Source organism: Hibiscus syriacus, unplaced genomic scaffold, assembly GCF_006381635.1.
Source record: "Hibiscus syriacus cultivar Baekdansim isolate YM2019G1 unplaced genomic scaffold, ASM638163v2 tig00001095_pilon, whole genome shotgun sequence".
NCBI lineage: Eukaryota > Viridiplantae > Streptophyta > Magnoliopsida > Malvales > Malvaceae > Hibiscus > Hibiscus syriacus.
In genome coordinates this window covers 1-22507 of record NW_024061842.1, presented here as the reverse complement: position 1 = coordinate 22507, position 22507 = coordinate 1, and the positions used below count along the sequence as shown (strand labels likewise).

General features: G+C 37.3%; 1 pseudogene; it reads left to right on the top strand.

Moving 5' to 3' along the window:
* Window positions 1–2775: 2775 nt before the first annotated feature.
* On the top strand, window positions 2776–4381 carry LOC120119611 (annotated as a pseudogene).
* The last annotated feature ends 18126 nt before the right edge of the window (window positions 4382–22507 follow it).

Here is a 22507-nt window from a genome sequence, read left to right as displayed (position 1 = left end):
TCTCAAGGTGCTCAAATTCATCTGGAAGAGATGACAACAACATCAAAGCCAAATATTCATCTTTAAAGGTTTCATCCATACCCAATAAGTCTTCCACTAGCTCATTGAACGCAGTGATGTTCATTCATACTGGTGCCTAGTTGATAATCAAATCTGAACAATCTTTTCTTCATGTGGAGACGATTCTGAGAGCTTTTCTTCAGGAATTTTTCCTCCAAAGCTTTCCACATCTTACTTGCAGAAGTCTCGTTCTTGTAGCCATACTTCTGCTCCCTGGAAAGACAAGATCGAATCGTGTTGCACGCCAAACGATTGATTGTTCCCCATTCTTTCTCCTCCATATATTCGGGTTTTTCTTCTTCAATGGCGATGTCTAGACCTTGTTGGAATAAAGCGTCTAACACCTCGCCTTGCCACATGCCAAAATGATCGGATCCATCGAACAACTCCACCGAGAAATTTGCATTTAACATCACCCTCCTCACCGGTCCAGATGAAGAGCTTGATGTCTCAACTGATCCGTATTTTGGCATTTTAATTCTAACGAACAATATTCAATATCACAAACTGTATCTTTTCAGCAACGAAACCACCAGGATAACCTCAACCGAAGCTCTGATACCAATTATTGGGGAAAACGGGTTATTTCCCACGCGAACATAGTTTTAAAATTGACCTAAAATGTCAAGATTAAAACCACCAAAGGTTGCACAGCGGATAAACCTGTCAAACTATTGAATTTGGAAAAGAACCGAATAAAAAAACAATAAAGGAGAGAACACACCAAATTTATGAGGTTCGACGAGAATATCGTCTACTCCTCGGGCACCACACCGGATGATAACTTCACTATATCGCCAATATTACAACAAATGGAATTCTTTGGAATTCCCAAAGTGGGAGAATGAAGAATACAAGAGGAAGAGAGAACTTATTTTTGGGATGATTTCTAATAGAAATACTTAGGCCTATTTATAGTTGAGTTTCAAGAACAATATGTTCAAAGTTTGGCCATCTACCAAAGAATTTTCCAATGTGTACAAGTTAGCCACCAAATATGAAATTCACATGTTCAAAGTTTGGCCACCAACCAAGATGAAATTTCTAATAAGTTGGCCACCAACCAAGATGAAATTTCCAACTTGTCAACTTAATTTCTAGACAAATCTAACAGTATATTAATACAGGATGGACACTAAATTTTATATTAATAACAAAAACTTTTAAAATATTATATTAAAAATTTAAAAGAATAAATTTTAAAATTTTAAAAATATGAAATTAGATCATTAATTTAAATATTTAATTATAAAATTTTGAAATTTTCAGAGAATATGACTGTCTCGACATCTCTACATGTATATACAATATAAATACGATTATAAAACCTTTGTTGAGAAAGTATAAGTAACTCAGAAAAATGGGAAAACAGTGGATGCCAAAACCTCAAAAATCAATCCATTTGGAACTCTCTATTTTTTAAGTAATAAATTAGATTGAATTGAGAAATTATTTTTATGCGTTTACATTTAAGGATGGATCGAAGAGGGGACACAATCGTCTTCTTTAATATTTTAAATTATCATATATTTTAGATATTTTCTATTAAAGATCTATTTATGCTTCTAGAATTTTATTTGCTCGTTCTCTCATAGAATTTAATAATTTGTCTCATAACATAAAATTTGGTGTCTATTTCTATTAATTAGATCCGAAAGAACTCATCACCTTTCTCTTTTAACATTATGTGCACGTTGCCATGCGACATTTCCAGTTTTGTTTAAGGTTCCTATATGGATTCGATTAAGCCATGAAATTCATGTTTCTTTTCTTTAATAAAAAAAACCTTAAAACACTTGGAAGATGCATTATTATATTACAAATCCGCTTTATAAGAAATTTGAAATATTTTTAAGAGTTTATCATGGATCATATAATGGAAGTGTACTTGAAACTTTCAATTTTATTCAGTGACAGATCTAAAATTTAAAAATAAGTTTAAAATTTTAATTTTTTTTCTTTTTAAGAATTAGTATGCAACTTTCTTTTTTCCCCTCCTCTCCTTATTACACTAAACTAAATTTAATAATCCCCCAAATAATAGGGATGTAATTGCTGTCCATAGGAGCTCGGTACATCCGTCCCTGATTTTATTGAACTATATACAACTATAATTGTTTCCTGAGTTTAAAATCAATAAATTAACTTTTTTAATCAATAAGAGTTTGTTCAAGTGGTAAGCAGTTTGATATTATTTAAATAAAGTCTTAAGTTATAGTCCTTATGTATGCAGAAAATCCCTATTGGGAGACTTAATAACCAAAAGATAAAAATTAACTTTTATTTTACGGTACAAGTCCATGACATGAACTAAGGAGATATGATTCAAACTAATCAAATTGTTAGAGATTAATTATGGTACGACATAACTAACTTCCTTTTGTTTATTATGACGAGGGTGAAGTTTGGGAGATGGGGTACTTTGTCTCCTACCAACATGGAACTGCCACCATGTTTCAGTACTTCATTTGCCCTTTCATGTCCGACTTTGTTTCCCTGCTCTTACGTATGTGGACCTCAAATTTTTAACATTAAACTCGTGAATTGCATGCATGAAGAAGTTTGGCACATTAGTTTTATTGAACACCAAAGTTGAATGATTTGTTAATGGAAATCGAATCTTGATTTTTAATGAAATATTGATAAATATTTTAGTAACAGTGACTAATACATAGAGGAATGAATCCACTGTTTATGATTTCTATTTAAGGGAAAGGGCAACGTGTTTCCTCTACGCTACAACATTAATCCTGGATGGAACAACTATTAGCTGCTTCTCCCTGCACCTTTTCTTCCACTATTGTAAATGACTACTCCACAAACTTGGTTTCACCGTGGACGAGGCTCAGCCGATTAAGGGTTCTACGTCGTTCCACAATCGCTTCAAACTTGTCTTCTCTACAGCCCAAGCAACGTCGCTCGGCTAATTACCACCCTAGTATTTGGGAGCCCTCACTCATTGAATCCTTGACCACTCCATTCTCTGTAATTCCCCATTTCTCATTTATACGGGTAAGCTTTGTTTAATTCTAATGCCATTCTTTGATCTATAACTAACTTTATGTGCTTGCAGTACGAGATTCATGGTGCTAAATTAGAGGGCTTGAAGAAAGAGGCTAGAAATTTGTTGAAATGTGTTCAATACCCTTGTTCCACATTGAAACTAATCGACTCGATGCAGAGGTTAGGGGCGAGCTACCATTTTGGCAGAGAGATTGATGAGGCTTTAAGTAATGTAATCTCCAGCAAACCTGCTATCGATGATCTTTGTACAACGTCATTGCTGTTCCGGATTCTACGTGAACATGCTTATCCCATTAGCACAGGTAAATGACATAGTAAACAATGCATCAAGTACATATAATGTTAAAAATGCCTGGTTTTCAGGGTTTTTTCTTATGATTCAGACGTGTTCAACAAATTCAGAGGTAGAGATGGGAAGTTTAGGAAGAGACACGGTGGCGCTTTTGAGTTTGTACGAAGCATCACACCTCGGAATGCACGGAGAAGATGTCATGGAAGAGGCCAAGAAATTCAGAGCAGAGCATCTGAAATCCTCTTTGGGAAAGCTGAATTGTGATTTGGCTATGCAAGTGCAACAGTCCCTCAAAGTTCCTTTACGTTGGAGGATGCCCAGGATTGAGGCTATGAATTTCATACATGTCTACCAAGAGCATGACACCAACAACTCTACTTTGATTGAGTTGGCCAAGTTGGATTACAATCTAGTGCAAGCCGTTTATCAGCAAGAACTCAAACAGTTGGCGACGTAAAAACCTTGCTACCTAGTTTCCGTTTGATATTTTTCTGTTACTGACATCGATTAAATAATTTCGGATTGATTCGTTCCGACAGGTGGTGGACAGAGTTGAGGTTTAAAGAGAAGCTGAGTTTTTCACGGGATCGGCTGATGGAAAATTATATATGGGCAATGGGGATAGTGTTCTAGCCACAATTCTCCAAATGCAGGACATACCTCACCAGATTCGTCTGCATCTTATCTGCAATCGACCACATGTATGAAGTATATGGAAGGCCGCACGAACTCGAAATCAGTAACACAAATATCCTTATCTACTTTTTTTTTCACTCGTGGAGGATATAACAAAATTACTACTGATCTAACAAAATTCCCATTTTTGGTTTTTTTGGCAATTTAGATGGGATACTACGTCCATGAAGGACCTTCCAGAATACATGAGGACATGCTATTTAGCCTTGCTCGACTACGTTAATGATATGGAACACGAAATCCTAAAAGATGACGGATCCAATAACACCCACTACATCAAGGAAGAGGCTAGTTCTAAACAGATTCTTCAGCAATGCAGCATTAATATGCTTAAATTATCTGACATTCTATGAAACTTTGTAAATTATACTGTCATAACCATTTTTTATAAAACTATTTAATATTATTTTAAAAAAACGATTATGACTTTAATTTAAAAAAAATTGGGTGATTTTGGATTGATTGAAATAAAATGGAAAAGGGAGTCGCCATCGACCTTTGGGTTAGGTAGGTCGAATACCTAAAAACGTCTTTTAAAACAATTTTAAGAAAAATCATTTTTTAAGACAAAATTCGGTCTATGTTACCAAAGATTCATTTAAATAGATTCGGGAGTCGGTTACGTGTGGGGAAGGGTAAACACCCCCACAACACCCAAAATTGGTACTGTGTCGCTTACACATCGTCGTAAATGGTGGAAATTACAAATCGAATATAAAGTTAAAATATGATCTGTTTATCGAAAATTGATTAATTTGCTTCGAATTAAATAATTAAAGAAAATTTTTTAACTCGAAAAGAAATCTCAAAATTAGCAATCCTCCGTCGGGAAAGCTAACTCGAATATTTCTTATCAGTTAAAGAATATTCCCTCCTCATTAATATTTTAAAAAAACGTGAATCGAATATAAAATGAAAATCGATCTTCACATAAAATACATCGCTATTTAGTAACATACATCGCATTGTTCAACTTAAAATAAAATGAATTAATTAGCAAAATAAAATCAATTTTATTTCAAGTTTACATTTGTTCGAACGTCGTATCGGATTACACCACTTCGATCAAACGATGCTTTCCACGTCCATTCTACAAATCGTACTCTTAAAACACACGAACAAAACATCTTAACAAGCAAAGATATTTTATAGGAATTAAATTATAGAATACGTAAAATACGTACTCAGGTACACATTTGCAAAACTATATATAAATATGGAAACAACATATATAATAATACACGCAGACAAATAAAACATAAATTTACAACTAATGTTTGATATAATAAGTAACAATGCCATAATGATAACAACGATCAGTGGAAAATAAATTGTATATTATATATCTACAAACAGATTTTACCAACTAGAATAAAAACATAAAAATTAAAGGAGCATGAATAAATTAAAACAATAATAAACTGGAAGGTGAAAATTTAATCACGACGCAAATCAACAGATAAAAACGAATCTCGTACATTGCATACATTGAAATTTTAATAAAATGAATAATCGAATACATGACAAAATTAAAGATATTAACATAATGTAAAGAAATATAACAAGTCCATAAATCACAAATCAGAAATAAATAAAAACAGAAAATATAACATATTTAGTGACCAAATTAAAAAAACGAAACTGAAGTGCCGAAAATGAAATAAACAAAACAAGGAGATCCGAGGACTAAAATGTGAGACACGACATTGTATTAGGGGTTTAACGTGAATAATCCAATACTTTGAGCGACCAATGTAAAGGATGATGAGAAATGGAGGGAGCATAGTTGATATTAACCAAAAATTGATTTAAAAGTATACTCTTTGTTATTTCAGTGAACTCTAAACGATTTGGCCCCCCTCTCCCCTTTCTAAAGGAACAAAATGCTCTCCCTTCTTCGTGCAAACGGCGACCGACTCTCAAACACCTCGGTCACCCTCTAAGGATGGTCATTCCACTCCAACCGGCGGTTTACGAAACACGGGAAGTCCACCCAACGGAACTCCCTCAACGACACAATGTTTCCTTACCTCCGTTCTTCGGCTGAACGAACCAAACCCATGGCCGACCACCACATGCGGTGGTGCCACGACCTAAACCTACCTCGCAAGACCCCCGCTATCCTTCCCCGACGACAACCTTGGCCTTAACGAAGCACACTGGCAGCGAGGTAATTTAACTCCCTATCTCTATTTATTTTTTTTGAAACTGTAAAATTTGTATAAAGAACCTAGAACGAAAAATTATACACTAAAATCTATTTTTCAGATGTATTATAAGGATTTAGAAAAATAAACCGAGCATGAAAATAAACAAGAAAATACCTCTTTGCTTCAAACAATTTTCGGTTCCTCTTTTTTTATTGCTGAAAAAACGTTTTTTGCTGAGAAATATTTTGTTACAGTGTTCTTCCTTCTCTCTTTTTCGTCCCCCCTCTACACTGATTTCTTGGGGTTTTATATAACCCATTTTACATAAATATAAAACAGAAAACAAAATGGTTGATTCCTTCACGTTTTGTAATACTAGGCTTTGGAGGTGATGCTGGCCTGTTGGAGCAGAGCATGGTCACGTATGGTGTCCGGCATGGAGCTAACACATCATGGTGACTGGAGCAGGGCATGGTGTGAGTTGCTGGTGGCAGAGAGGTATGGCACGAGATATGGTGACTGGCAGAAACCAGCTCTGGATCGGATCGGATCCCCCTTTGGGCCGGGTCTTGGATCAACTGTTGGGTCACTGGTTGGCCTGCAAGCATGTAACAACAAAATTAAATAAAATAATAATAATAATAATAAATAAAAAGACCCGGACAAAAACGAGTGTCTACAGCTGCCCCTCTTTGCGCATTCTTGTGTTAACAAGAATAGGGCAAAGACAACAAGACAACACGTTTTTGTCTGGTTCTCCCCTTTTCCATAGAAATTGGATAATGCTGGTTGTTGGGGACGACACTGCTCATACGTGATGAAGAGTTCGGGTCGTCTAAGGGTGACACGGATCCTACATGATGAGGATATCTGGTCGGGGGATGACACTGCTCATACGTGATGAAGAGTTCTTGGCCATCTTTAGGAGATGTGATAACACGGTTCCTACGTGATGAGGACAGCTGGTTATCTATGGGGTGATAACATGGTTCTACGTGATGAGGACGACTGGTTATCTGGGGTGACACGACTCCTACGTGATGAGGAGATCTGGTCGGGGATGACACGGCTCATACGTGATGAAGAGTTCTGGCCAGCTGATGTTAACTGATTCATTGCTTTGCTAATGAAATAGATCTTGAAAACCCTGTTAAAAAAATGGTCATATGACATGATTTCATGTTATCAATATGCTCTAAGAATGATCTAAATGCATGTTTAAAGGGTTATGCTCAGTTCGATCCTGGCATTGGGAATCTCTCATACTCTTTGATCGGAATATGCGATATTTATGCGTTTATCCATGCCTGGTTACTTTCTTGACATCTCATTAATATTCTTTGACTTGGTCCCTCCGATCTACCCGAGAGAGTTTATCTTGCCTCTTTGATTCTTTGGTCATTGATTGATTTTTCAGAGAAAATTCATTCAGAATGGCCTCTCCTTGTTGCATGCCTTTAAATTGGGACTTCTTTGCTTGGGAAAAGTATGATTATGTTGAAACTGATTTCTTTGATTTAAACCCTTTTTTTCAATGATTTGTTTAGTGATTGATGGGAGCGTGTCTTTGTATGTGCTCTCTGGCGAACACCTGTTTCAAAATCCCCATACTCTGACACTTTTCAGAGTAAGGCATAATAATCAATAATTTGGTGAATATATACAAGGACAATGAATCAAATTTGACAAGTTTCATGGAAAAGAGGCAATGAGAAATTATAATCTTTTGGGGACAAGAAACAAGTAAGTACAAAGGAAGATCAAAGGACAAATATAGTGAATATCAAATGCTGAATCCTTTTACTTCTTCACCCCAAATCTTTTTTTGAAAGTTGACATGTGTTTCAAAGATTCAGATCGTACAAAAGATGTGTGAGCATGAGAGTCTTTCCCTGAACTGTCAGGCTTCCGAGGGAATCCGCCATTTCAACTTCTGGCTATTCGAGCCGTCCATTACGGATTTTCAACTCGAATCCTCCTTTGATTTCAAGACGCCCATTTTGGGTTTTCATCTTGAACCCTCATTTATTTATTTTTTTTTCTTTTTTTCATTTTTCCATCATATTTTTATTTTCCCTTTTTTTTTTAAGTGTAATATCGTTTTACCGAATCGGAATTCACGGGATTAGGCAAATCTTCTCCATCCATTTCTGTTAACACCAAAGCTCTTCCTGAGAATGCCTTTTTTACAACATAGGGACCTTCCCAGTTCGGCATCCACTTCCCTCGAAAGTCTTTTGCATAGGTAGGATCTTTTTTAGCACCATATCGCCTTCACGAAATTCTCGAGGTCTGACTTTCTTGTCATATGCTCGTATCATCCTTTTCTGGTACATTTGGCCATGGCAGATAGCTCTCAGCCTTTTCTCCTCAATCAAATTTAATTGATCAAACCTACTTTGTACCCAATCAGCCTCGTCCAGTTTCAACTCCATCAATACTCTCAAAGAAGGTATTTCCACCTCAACAGGTAAAACTGCTTCCATCCCATATACCAAAGAGAATGGTGTTGCCCCAGTAGATGTACGAACGGACGTGCGATAAGCAAGCAACGCAAAGGTAATTTCTCATGCCAGTCTCTATATGTTCAGTTGCTTTTGTGATGATCTTCTTGATGTTTTTATTCGCTGCCTCTACTGCCCCATTCATTTTTGGGCGATAAGGAGCCGAATTGTGATGTTTGATTTTTAACTTTGTGCAAACTTCCTTCATTAAATCGTTGTTCAAATTCAATGCATTATCTGTGATGATCCTTTCAGGTGTTCCATATCTACAAATGATTTCTCTTTTTAGAAATCTGCACACTGCTCTTTTTGTGACATTATCATAAGAGGCAGCTTCAACCCATTTGGTGAAGTAGTCTATAGCCACTAAGATAAAACGATGTCCATTTGAGGCCTTCGGTGAAATTGCCCCAATGACATCGATGCCCCACATTGAAAATGGCCAAGGTGCGTTCATTAAATGGAGTGGTGAAGGAGGAACATGTATTTGGTTATTATGAATCTGGCATTTATGACATCTTCGAGCAAATCTGATACAATCCCCTTCCATAGTGGACCAATAGTACCCAAACCTCATGATTTTTCTAACCATTGTGAATCCATTAGCATGTGTTCCACAAACTCCTTCATGGACTTCCTCAAGTATTTTCTTGGCCTCAATTCTATCCACACATCTCAAAAGCACTGATCCTTGCCTTTTTTATACAATATATCTCCATCAAGGACATACCCCATTGCTAATCTTCTTAAGGTTCGTTTATCATTCTCAGTTGCCTCCGCTGGGTAAGCCCGATACTTCACATACTGGAGAATATCATAATACCATGGGAGACTATCATCCTCTTCTTCCTCTATGTTGCAACAATGAGCTGGCATTTCTCTTATACTCATCCGAATAGGCATCATTCGAGATTGATCATCGGTCTTAAACATAGCTACCAACGTAGCCAAGGCATCTGCCATTTGATTTTCTTCACGAGGAAGATAAGTAAAAGAAATTTCTTCAAACTCTTTGATCAACTCCATCACCAAGTTCTTGTATTCTATCAACTTGGAGTCTCGAGTCATCCATTCCCCGCGAAGCTGATAAATAACCAGAGCAGAATCGCCGACTACTTCCAGGATTTTAACTTTGCGCTCAATTGCAGCTTGAATACCCAAGATACATGCTTCATATTCTGCCATATTGTTAGTGCATTCAAAGGCGAGCCTACTAGTAAAAGGATAATGATCTCCCTCAGGTGAAACTAGTATTGCCCCAATTCCATGTCCCACAGCATTAGAAGCGCCATCGAAGTTCATTTTCCATGCTTCATTTTTCGGAGTATCTTCTTCAGTAACAAATATACTCATCAAGTCCTCATTCGGAAAATCAAATTTTACTGGCTCATAGTCATCTAATGCTCTGCTTGCCAGGAAATCTGCAATAGCACTTCCTTTAACTGATTTCTGGTTCATATAGACTATATCAAATTCGGATAACAACATTTGCCATCTCGCCATCCTTCCAGTTAGGGCCGTTGATTCCATCAGGTACTTTAACGGATCCAGTCTTGATATCAACCAGGTAGTATGATACAACAAATACTGTCTCAATCTCTTAGTAGTCCATACTAAAGCACAACACAACTTTTCGATAGAGGGGTATCGAGTCTCACAGTCAGTGAATTTCTTACTGAGATAGTAAATAGCTCGTTCGCTTCTTCCAGTTTCGTCATGTTGAGCCAACACACATCCCATTGACTTCTCAAAGACAGTCAAATATAAAATCAATGGTTTGTTTGGGATTGGTGGCATCAAGACAGGAGCATTAATTAAGTAACTCTTAATTCTATCGAAGCATTCTTGGCAACTATATCCCATTCTCCTGGGTTTTGCTTTCTCAGTAATCGGAATATTGGATCACATTTCTCGGTCAACTGAGAGATGAATCTGGCAATATAATTTAACCTTCCCAGAAAACCTCGTACTTCCTTTTGCGTTCTAGGGGGAGGTAATTCCAAAATTGCCTTGACTTTACCAGGATCTATTTCTATCCCATTCTCACTGACTACAAATCCCAATAACTTCCCTGAAGTAGCTCCAAATGTGCACTTGGCCGGGTTAAGCTTGAGCTGGTATTTCCTTAATCTTAAAAATAGCTTACTTAAGACTTTTACATGTTCTTCTCCGGTTTGTGATTTGGAAATCATATCATCCACGAACACTTCTATCTCCTTGTGCATCATATCGTGGAACAACGTAACCATGGCTCTTTGATATGTTGCCCCGGCGTTCTTAAGTCCAAAGGGCATCACCTTGTAACAAAACGTACCCCACATTGTCACAAAGTTGTCTTTTCCATGTCTTGGGTCCATCTTAATTTGATTGTAACCTGAGAAACCATCCATGAAAGAGAAAAGAGCATGACCATTCGTATTGTCAACCAAAGTATCGATGTGTGGGAGTGGAAAATTATCTTTGGGGCTCGCTCGATTGAGATCCCGATAGTCAACACACATCCGAACTTTGCCATCTTTCTTTGGAACCGACACTATGTTTGCTACCCATTCAGGGTATTTGACCACTTGTAAAAATCCAGCATCGAATTGTTTCTTCACTTCTTCCTTGATTTTAATAGCATATCCGGTCATCCTTCGAAGTTTTTGCTGAACAGGCTTGCATTCTGGCTTATTGGTAGCTTGTGCATCACAATGTCAGTCTCCAACCCCGGCATATCTTGATAAGACCAAGCAAACACATCTCTATATTCCCGAAGAAGGCTTATAAGACCATCTCTTATTTTGGTGAGAGTGAAGTGCCTTTTAACTCCTTATATCATCTTCTGTTCCCAAATTTATTGTTTCAGTTGTCTCTTTGTGGGCAATATTTGTCTATCTTCTTGCTCATCATTCTAACAAGCTCAGAGTTTAACTCACATTCCTCTTCATCTTTATAACCCTCAGATTCTTCGAGACACATGTCATTTTCAAAATCAATTTGTGGTTCAAAAGTATCATTACTCGAACAGTTGATATCTGAAGACCTGCGAATCAAAAAGGAGTATATTTGGCTGTGGACAAAATTTTTATCTAATATTTATCAAGAGAATAATTATCAATAAAGAATAAAGAATATTCAAGAAATGAATAAAATACTTGCTAAGATTAGAATGAAAAGAGAACACCGTTTCATTAAAGCAATGACAAATAACAATTTGTCTTTTACAAAAGCCTATTATATTTGGGTCAAAAGGAGACAGATTTGTTATTATGTATTACTTTGAAGAGTGCTTATAGAACACATGGAGTTCTTCAATAGTGTAATTGTTCAAAACATAGCCAGGAGGACACGGACGGATTGATGCCAATGAGCATTCTCCAGTAGAATCATCTGTGATAGCGTTGATGCTCAGGCTTCCCAATAAATCATCAACAAATTTTATATCTTCACTATCCCATGACTGTTTCAGCGTCAATCACAAATCCTCCAGACACAAAAGATTTGGAGAGAGGCGGAATGACCATGGATCCCAAACAAGGTCTTCTCCCTTTACTCTTGCTTCCTCATTTCCTTAAGTTTTGTGCATCTTTGACTTTATCATGGTACGTTGGTTTGTATCCGAGACCAAAATAATTTCTTTTAGGAATGGAGCCGGCCCTTCAGTGATGCCTTGCAGTTTCTTTCCCAAGCCTTTCCCTACCTTTGCTCCTCTAGCTAATGTCTCCTTTAATTGCATCTTTGTATTTTTTGAAAGATGAGGAATGGGAATTCTTTTGCCTTCAGAGATAAAAGTAGCATTAACAAATTCCAAGGACAGGAAAGAGGACTCTAGTGCATTTTCATCTACCCCTACATATGGTGCATCTATAGTGATAGAGGCAATGATGTCTTCTTCCGCTTTGATGGTCACCAGAGTCCCATCAACAATGAATCGGAGCTTTTGGTGAAGGGAGGAAGGAACTGCCCCAGCCATGTGAATCCAGGGTCTCCCTAGCAAACAACTATAACTCGGATGAATATCCATGACAACAAAATCTACTTCAAATGTTGTAGGGCCAATTCTGAGAGGGATAATCATCTTCCCCATTATTTTACGTTCTGTCCCATCAAATGCCCTTACAGCATTGCCACAAACCCCTTTGTGATACATCCACAGGAAGTCTATTTAGAGTGGCAAATGGCATAACATTCAAGGCCGATCCGTTATCAATTAACACCCCTGAGACGATGACTCCTTTGCAATGAGTCGTAATGTGTAATGCCTTGCCCCTACCTTTTCCTTCTTCAGGTATTTCGTCATCATAAAAATAAATGAAATTATCTGCATTAATATGGTTTTACCATCTGTCCACGTTCCACTGGTATATCCTTCCCTACAAAAGTTTCATTCAGCACTTTGATCAGAGTATTTCGATGTACTTCTGAATGCAACAGTAGAGATAACATTGAAATCCGTGCTGGGGTCTTATAAAGTTGTTCCACGATGTTATACTCGCTGTGTTCAAAAACTTTAAAAATTCCTGAGCCTCCTCAATCTAACAGTTTCATTCAATTTATCATCAGGATCTTCAATAACCACAGCTCTTGCTTTATCAGCCTTTCCAGGAGCATAGCATCTTCCGCTCCTGGTGAAAAATCCAACTTCAGCAACCTCTTCCTCCTTACTCTCAGGAGTATTAATTTGGCATGTATAGTCCCAGGGAACACTCTTGTTACTCTTGTAAGCAAAAGGCGTAGGGGTTTTGATCACCACCCTAGATGTTATACTTCCACTGCTGGCCTCATAATTTGGTTTCGATATGACCAGGACATGCTTTTTTAAATTCTTTTCAGCTTCCCTTGAATTTTCTTCAGAAGCGCAGATATATCTTTCATTCTCACTCATTCTTTCTTCATAGAACTACAACTCCTGCTTGTTCATTAATTCTTGGACTATTTGCCTGAATTCTTGACAGTCCTGAGTTTGATGACCATTTTCACCATGGTATTCACAAAAGTTCTCTGCCTTTTCCGTTGAGCATTCATTTCTAGGGCTCAACAACCCTCTCTCCTTTATTTGAGCATATACCCACTTCAGTGGTGTTCTTACTTCTTCAATTCTCCTTTTAATTTTCTGATTTTTCTCAATAGCGTTCACTCCCTGATTCTGATGATTTGGAAGCGGGTTTGCAGCAACACAGGGTGCTTCAGAATCATTAAAGGACACCACTTTTCTCTTGATCAGATCTTCAACCACTCTTTAAAAGCGAGACACTTTTCAATGTTATGTCCTGAGATTTGCATGATATTCGCATGTCTCATTTTCGTTGAACCATTTTGGATAAGGTGGTTTAATTGGATCAATGAATTTTGGTGACACTACGTGAGCTTGGACTAATCCATGGAAGAGCTCACTGTAAGTCATTGGTATGGGAGTGAACGTCATTTCATTGTTATGCTCGCGCTTAGTCTCTCCTTGGGATGAAGAAGAATTTCCCATCTTCGGCTTACTCACAGAGAAATTTACATTATTCACCTCTCCTTCTTTCCTTTTCACATAGGGTTTCTTTGCAGGAGTTTGGCTACCGACAATTTGCCCCTTCTTTAATGCTCTCTCGATCATCTCTCCGCACATCACGATATCAGAGAAGCTCTTAGTTGCCACTCCTAACAATGATCAATATAAGGAGATTTAATGTATCTATAAACATGGTTATAAACTCCCTCTCAAAGTGGTGGGTTGCACTGAGCAGCAATATCCCTCCAGCTGAGCGTATTGTCGGAAGGTCTCATTATGCTTCATCTCCATATTTTGGAGAGTAACACGATCAGGCATCATGTCGGTAACGTGTGATATTGTTCTTTAAACGCATTGCCAAATCCTTCCATACCCTATTTTAGCTTGGGTTAATTGGTTATACCATCTGACAGCTGACCCCGTCAAGCTGGCCTGGAAACAGTGAATTAATAGCCCATCATCCTTCACAAATCCTGTCATTCTTCGACAAAACATGGTCAAGTGAGCAACAGGACAAGTTTTTCCATCATACTTTTCAAATTCCGGCATTTTGAACTTTGGTGGTAATACTAGGTCTGGCACAAGACTCAATTCCTCTGCATTCATTCCGTCTGGAGAACCCTGTTTCCCATTTCTTTAAAAAACCCTTTGCACCAGTCCTTTAAATGCTGGTACTTCCGTTTTAGGTTTCTCCATTTCCTCGGGATCTACATCAATATACTCATAAGGACTGTTTTGAGGGTTAGTCGTGGCCATTTGAACCTTTACCGCTGAAGACCCTGCAGATGCTCAACTAGTCAGGTGAGATAACTAGTCTCGGGGTAGACTCCTGCCTAGAAACTTCAACAGGGGCAGTGCTTGGTTCTTTAACTGTTTCAGTACATAACCCAGACATCTTGGTCATCATCTCCTTCATCATATTAGCCTGGCTTTGCAGGATTTGATCTATATGACTTTTGTGACTGATCCATCTTTGCCTGCCATTCTTGTTGTATTCTTAGTAAATCTTCTTGCATTTCTTTCTTTAATTGATCAAGCTTGGCATCCATGGCTCTACTTCGCGTGTGATAAGGATTGGAGTTTTACTTGCCAGAATCGTCTGTCACATAACCCTTCGGAAATTAATTTTATTGCTCTTTTTAAATTCGAATGCATATTATTGGTAATGTGCTATAAATGATGCATTTTATTGGTGATGCATTATAAATGATGAATTTACTTATGCATAATGAATGATGCAAGTGTGAAATGCAAATAAAAGGCGTTGACCCAAGCAGTAACCATTCGGAAATACTTTCATTGGATAAAAGTTTCACTCATTACAAAGGAGTTCTATTACATATAAGGCCTAGCCCTCAGACTCAGCTCTACAATTTCATTCATAATGGCGATGATCTCCCTTGTATATTCAGAAACCGGATTTGTGCGCAGTTGGATGATCTCCGCTCTATTGGCTAATTCGTTCATGTACCGAGCCACTTCACCCATTTGAGCAATAGCTTCCCCCATCATGCGCTCGCGTTCTTCTACCAAGGATCGATAATGCTCATATGTATTTTCCATCCCTTATTGATGCGTTTGATTTCTTTTTCTAGATTGGTAATATGAATTCGACATTTCTGGAGTTCACCCTTCAATTCTCTGATTTCCTTCTGGAAAGATTTGTTTTCTTCGAGAGCAACTCTTAGGTCCATTGAAACGGGAGGAACTTGCACTTGCAGAAGGGATTGCTCAAGGTTCGATACATGACTTTTGAGCTCATCATTCATAGCTCGAGATTGGTTCATCTCTTGTTCGAATCTCATCTGTAATTCTCCCATTTCTCCCGTGAGCTCATCTACTTGCTGACTTTTTGTAGAGAATCTCTGCATCCACGATCCAATCTCTGCCTGCTTTCTATCGAGGATTCGATTCCATCCCTGTCTCTCAGACCACATCTCTTCTTTCTTTCGCTTTCTTTCTTCTTCGAGCTCTAAAATTCTTCGATCTTTGTCCTCAAGTCCTCAATTATACTGTTCATCTCAGTTTTTAACCCCTGGACTTGATTCTTTCTTCTTCTAATTTTCAGGCTGACTTTTTTCTTCATGGAGTTTTTGAGCTCTACGAGCCTCAGCTTTATACTGCTTTATCAATTCCTTTTTATCGGCCTCTAGCTCGCATACTTTTGCTTTTCCAGCTTCTATCTTCTTGATCTGACACTTGTTCTCAATTTCCAGACTTTTGATTCGCCGTCTTGCAGCCGCTAATTCTCTGGATCCAAGTCTCTTTCTCACTTACTGCACCATTTGATAATCCTTTTTTAAGTCTTCTAAATCGGCTTCCACCTCCTCTTTCCGTTCTCTCATCATTATAAACTGTCTGGCATGAAATTCAGCCTCGATAGTCAACATGAAGTTTTCTCTCTCCATCTCTTCTATTTTCTTGGAATCTTTAGCCTTTTCCATTTCAAACTCAATTCTTTGGATTTCCAAATTCGAAGGGATATTTCTGATTGTTCTTCTATCGACCTTGATCCCTCTCCAGATGTTAAAGGTATTTATCATTTACCCTCCTGATTCTCCAGGCTTCATAATCAGGCGTCAAAATAACATCCGCTCCAATTACTTTAGTCTAAAAGTCATCCTCAAGAATCAGCCACATCTTTGATTTTCTTTCTATAATTGCCTTCTTTATAATCAAATTCAGCACCAGTCAACCCATGAGTCACGGGAACAAACTGTCGGACACCGTACTGTCTCAATATCAACAAAGGAGCGTATCACACTCCTCCCCACAGTCCCAGTAATATAATCCAGTCCAAATCTCCATACTTGAACAAGATTTGTGTATGCATCAGCCACGGTGTTCGCCATGCTATGTTTTAACTTTGTAGATTCTGGAAGAAATCAATCCATTGATCTTTCTGAGATACTTCAGGCCACTCCTTCGTAAGGTACTCAGCAACAGGAGAATAATCTTTCAAAAAACGATTATAGTTGACTTTTTCTTCCTTCCAGAAATGGCTTCTGATCCACACAGTAAGCAATTGAGCACAACCCATAAAACGACCTCCCCCAACCTTCTACATATATTCAAAGATCGGAAAGTTTCAGCAAGAATTGCATGGACTGGATTCACCTCTCTTCCTAACTTCTCAACCAAATCGACTATTGCTAGCTCGATCAGCCCCAAACCTTTTGGAAAGATTACCAAACCATATATACCCAAAGCAAATACATCTCTACGCACGTTTTCATCTACGTGTGCTTCAGCTATCTTTTGTAAGTGAGACCACGGCACTCCCTCACTTTCTCTCTTGCGTTGCAAGCGATCATTTACCCATTTGTCGCTTGTGCCCGAGATCTTTGCAAGCTTTGACTTAAAAGAAGGCCCTTTTATCGATCGGGAGTAAACTTTGTCATTTAACGCTTGGCAAATTCAACAGAAAGTGGTATTCCTCGAGGGTTGAGTCATGTCCTCTCGGTTGAATGTGAAACAACTATAGGCCGGATTCCAAAACTGTATTATGCTTCGTATGAGAACCGGGTCTACCTTCACGTATATCAGATGAAATATATCCCCATAAGTCTGCTGAAAAACTTGCCTCTCAATAAGATTCCAACTTTCCCAAATTGTTTTCAATCCCTGAAGCTCATTCTGTTTTAAAGAAACTGGTGTATAATCAGACAGATCCGACACGTAGTTCCCTGATAGACTATCTCCCTGCTCTTTCTGCTTGGCTTCGGACCAGTTCCTTACATCTGCTGGATTCACTTCTTTGTTTAGGAAACTCCTTTCCATCGTGAAAGTCTTTCCACTTTATCGATACCACAGATCAATCGCCTTTTCTAATGATATGTCTATGCAGTATGAAAAAAAAAACAAAACAAACAAAACAGTTAGTCAAAACAATTGTATAAATTTAACATAAAAAGATATGTAAAACGGGAAATAAATCTACTCCATTTATGTATTATCTACCCGAATAATATTCCTCAAAAAGGGTCCTACCCAAACATGCTTTCTACCCTCCTAAATTTATTTAATTAAATTCTAACTGCACCTAAATTCTATTTCACATGCTTTAAAAGAATAAATTCTACACTCAAAAATAAATAAATAAAATAAAAATGTTAGAGTAGGTTTCTCCATTGTGTACGCCTATTTTGGGTACCTATTGACGGACAGAGGTTCAGTATGACTCTACCTAGTGTGACGTTCTATGGTTCATTATGTGCATGGTTTCGGCTCTTATCAGGAAAAAGGAACTCGAATTGTCCTTGATGTCGGTGCCCCCCTTGGGCTACCAAACCCTCAATCCTCACCATTACAGGTTTCAAACGGACCGAGTTCAATTCGAGGGGATTCACTGCCTTATACCCATACGAGGAATAATTCTACGAAGGTATAAGGTATGTATCCATGGGTTATTTGCTAAAACTACGAAGAATAAATTCTTACGAGAGTAAAGCAATCACCCTAACTAATTTGGATCGAAGCTCATGTCTAGAGCTCATGTTATGCCAATGAAAGTGATGTGTGTGAAGAGAAACAAACAAACCTTTGACTCAAAAACAGGGAAAAAATAAAAAAAAATAACACTCAACGAGAACTAAGAAATATCTGAAAAAATGAAAACAATTAAAATGTTAGTATATATAAAAATAAAGAGATAATAATAAATAAAAATTCAATACATAGATCATAGTTTACTAAAGATTCGAACTTATAATTTCCACCATAACGACCATATATAAGCGACCGACAGCCTGACTCTCTAGATGTCCCCAGCAGAGTCGCCAAGCTGTCATAACCATTTTTATAAAACTATTAATATTATTTTAAAAAACGATTATGACTTTATTTTGGAAATATTGGGTGATTTTGGATTGATTGAAATAAAATGGAAAAGGGAGTCGCCATCGACCTTTGGGTTAGGTAGGTCGAATACCTAAAAACATCTTTAAAACAATTTTAAGAAAAATCATTTTTTAAGACAAAATTTGGTCTGCGTACCAAGATTAGATTAAGTGGATCGGGAGTCGGTTACGTGTGGGGAAGGATTAACACCCCACAACGCCCAAAACTGGTACTGTGTCGCTTACACATTGTCGTAAATGGTGGAAATTACAAATCGAATATAAAGTTAAAATGTGATCTATTTATCGAACATTGATTAATTTGCTTCGAATTAAATAATTAGAGAAAATTCTTTAACTCGAAAAGAATCTCAAAATTAGCAATCCTCCGTCGGGAAAGCTAACTCAATATTTCTTATCAGTTAAAGAATATTCCCTCCTCAATAATATTTAAAAAACGTGAATCGAATATAAATGAAAATCGATCTTCGCATAAAATACATCGCTATTTAGTAACATACATCGCATTGTTCACTTAAAATAAAAGGAATTAATTAGCAAAAAGAAATCAATTTTATTTCAAGTTCACGTTTGTTCGAATGTCGTATCGGATTGTATCACTTCGATCAAGTGATACTTTCCACGCTCATTCTACAAATCTTTGTTCTTGAAAATTTTCAAATGAACAACATAAAATATTGACAACTAGATAATTTACAAATTAAAATAAATCAAATTAAATAATATGGAACAAACATTGGTAATATGTGTACATATTATATATATATATACAATATACAAGGGTAAAATGAATTTAATAAATTATGTATATAGACATATATGATACAACACGCGTATGTAATGAAATAAAATAAAAATAAATAAATTTATACATGCACATACCTTTGGAACATAATATGTACATTAATATTATAACATGGATTAAAATATAAACATACAAACATGGCAAACCATACGCAAATAACATAAAATAACTAAGCTTTATAGACAAGTGACTAAAATAAAATAAAACTGAACATGCAGCCCGAATTGAAATAATAAATAAACAAACTGTCAACCTAATGATCTAATAAAACACTGCAAACATATAAAGGGTCTAAGGGAGATTAACCCACAAAAATGTGACTGAAACACAAAATGCCCTAATATTACAGGAACCTTATAGTGATATTTCCACAAATATCAAAATAAAAGTTATTCCCCTCCCTGATTTTTCAATCCGCCCGAAATATCACCCTAACATTCTATCTTCCCCTTTCTCTTCAATTGCAGCGACGACCTCCCTCCCCAAAATTAATTCGAATGCTCCGGCCACCATGTAATGGTGGCCATTCCCCTCGACTAGCCACCATAGACGGCACTGAACCCGTCTGCAACAGACCCCGACGAAAACCAAACCTAATCCTCTCGTCCCTTCCTTGACCGAGAGGTCCAGACCCGAGGCGGACCACCATGAGCGGCGGCGGCGCAACCGTCTAAGCGAACCTAGCCTGACCTTCAATCACTCCCGACGACACCCCTGGCCTCGACAGGACACACCAGCAGCAAACTAAGGTAAACTAAAACCCTATATTTTATTTATTTTAGAAAGCATTGAACTCATGAAACAAACAAGAACGAAATTAAAAAGCTCTACTTTTCTAATTACCTTTCAAGAATCCAGCAAAGTAAATCGAGAAAAAAATAATACCTTCTTAGAATTTTGGTTCTGTGTTTTTTATTGCTGAAAAATTGTTGTTACATAGCTTTTTTTCAATCCTCGGTTCCTTCCCTCTCTGTTGTTTTTCTATTCTGATCCGGGTCCCTTACATTGCTTCATTCCCAGGTTATACCCATTACAAAATATCCATCATATAATACTAATTTCCTAATCTTTTCTGCCTTCGTTTGATGGTGGAGTGTGGGTTAAGCGTGGGCAGCAGAAACATGGTTGAGGCATGGGCATGGTGTTGGGTATGGAGCTAACACATCATGGTGACTGGAGCAGGGCATGGTGTGAGTTGCTGGTGTTGGCGTGGGGTGCTGTGGAGCAGGGCATGGGCATCAGCTGGGTTGGTGGTTTGTCCAGGACGGGTCAGGTTGAGTGCTAGGTCACTTGCAATGGCTTCAAACTGAGCCTACAAAATATGTCCATTTGTAATAATAATAATAATAATAATAATAATTAATAATAATTAATAATAATAAACAAATATAATAGTAATAAATTAAAATAGAAAGACCCGGATAAAAACGGGTGTCTACAATGGATTCAGACACACTTCCGCAAATCTAATTTCATTCTTGATGATTAACATGATTAAATCTTAGGTTAATTGAGTTTGATTTTATATTATTATGATTTGATTCTTACAACCAGCGATAAGGGTCCATATTAAGCCATCATGTATGACTAGAGAAGATATCATGAACCCTCTTTCTCTCTCTCAATCCCTCTCTTCACACCAAGTATCATCTTCTTCAACTCATTGAAATCACTAACCACGACTATTCGTCCAAACTTAAAGAGATATATTGCCGAAATTCGTCTTAACTATAATTTTCTTCTCAATGTTATCGTCGAAAGCCAATATTATATTTTTATATTTGAGAGTAGATATAAATATCTAATAAAAGAAATGAAAGATTCTTAACAATATAGATTGTAAGGTTCGGGGTTGGAGAAGGGTGGGGCAAGTGGCAAAGCATTAAGAGGGAAATCTTGATGCGGCTATTCAAAGCAAACAAGGATTTGCTTGATGAAAATAATATCACGAGTGATGGACCACTCGACACAACGCGGACAGCAAGCTGGAGCCTCAACCACCGAATTTATGTACTAAACCTTTTTGTCCACAAAATTTGTTTCCTAATTAAATGAACTAATGATTCATTATATGTTTGCTATGAATGTACCATGTAACGATTGAATATAAATTCGACCTAATTCGAATCAAACATAACTTAAATTTTAAAACGTCTCTAGTTCGACCATGTAAATGTAAAAAAAAATCATTGACGATTGCAATGAGAAACGTGCATGATAAATTGAATTTGTCAATCCTTTTCATTATGAGCGGATCAAATAGTTCAGTGATTAAGGATTTAGGTTAGGGTTGACAATATACTTTGAAATAGAGCCGCTTCTTTTTAGTTTGAGTGCGACTTTAAGAAAAGGCTAAGGAGTAAATTACAAAGGTAAAGATTTTTTCCCTTGTATATTTCCGTGGAAGATTGATGATGAAAAGAAAAGCCTTGGATTAGGAGACTTGTCAGATGTCTGGCTTTTGTTTACATTGCCATGTTAGGGTTTTTCGAAAAGCCGTGCATGGCCATGGCAAATTTGCCTGATCAATACTTGTATAATAAATGATGATGCATGATAAGAGTGTCTTGTTTATGCGTATATTATACCATGTTTTGAAATGGAACGCTGCAAATTAATGAACAATTTCGGCCCCATT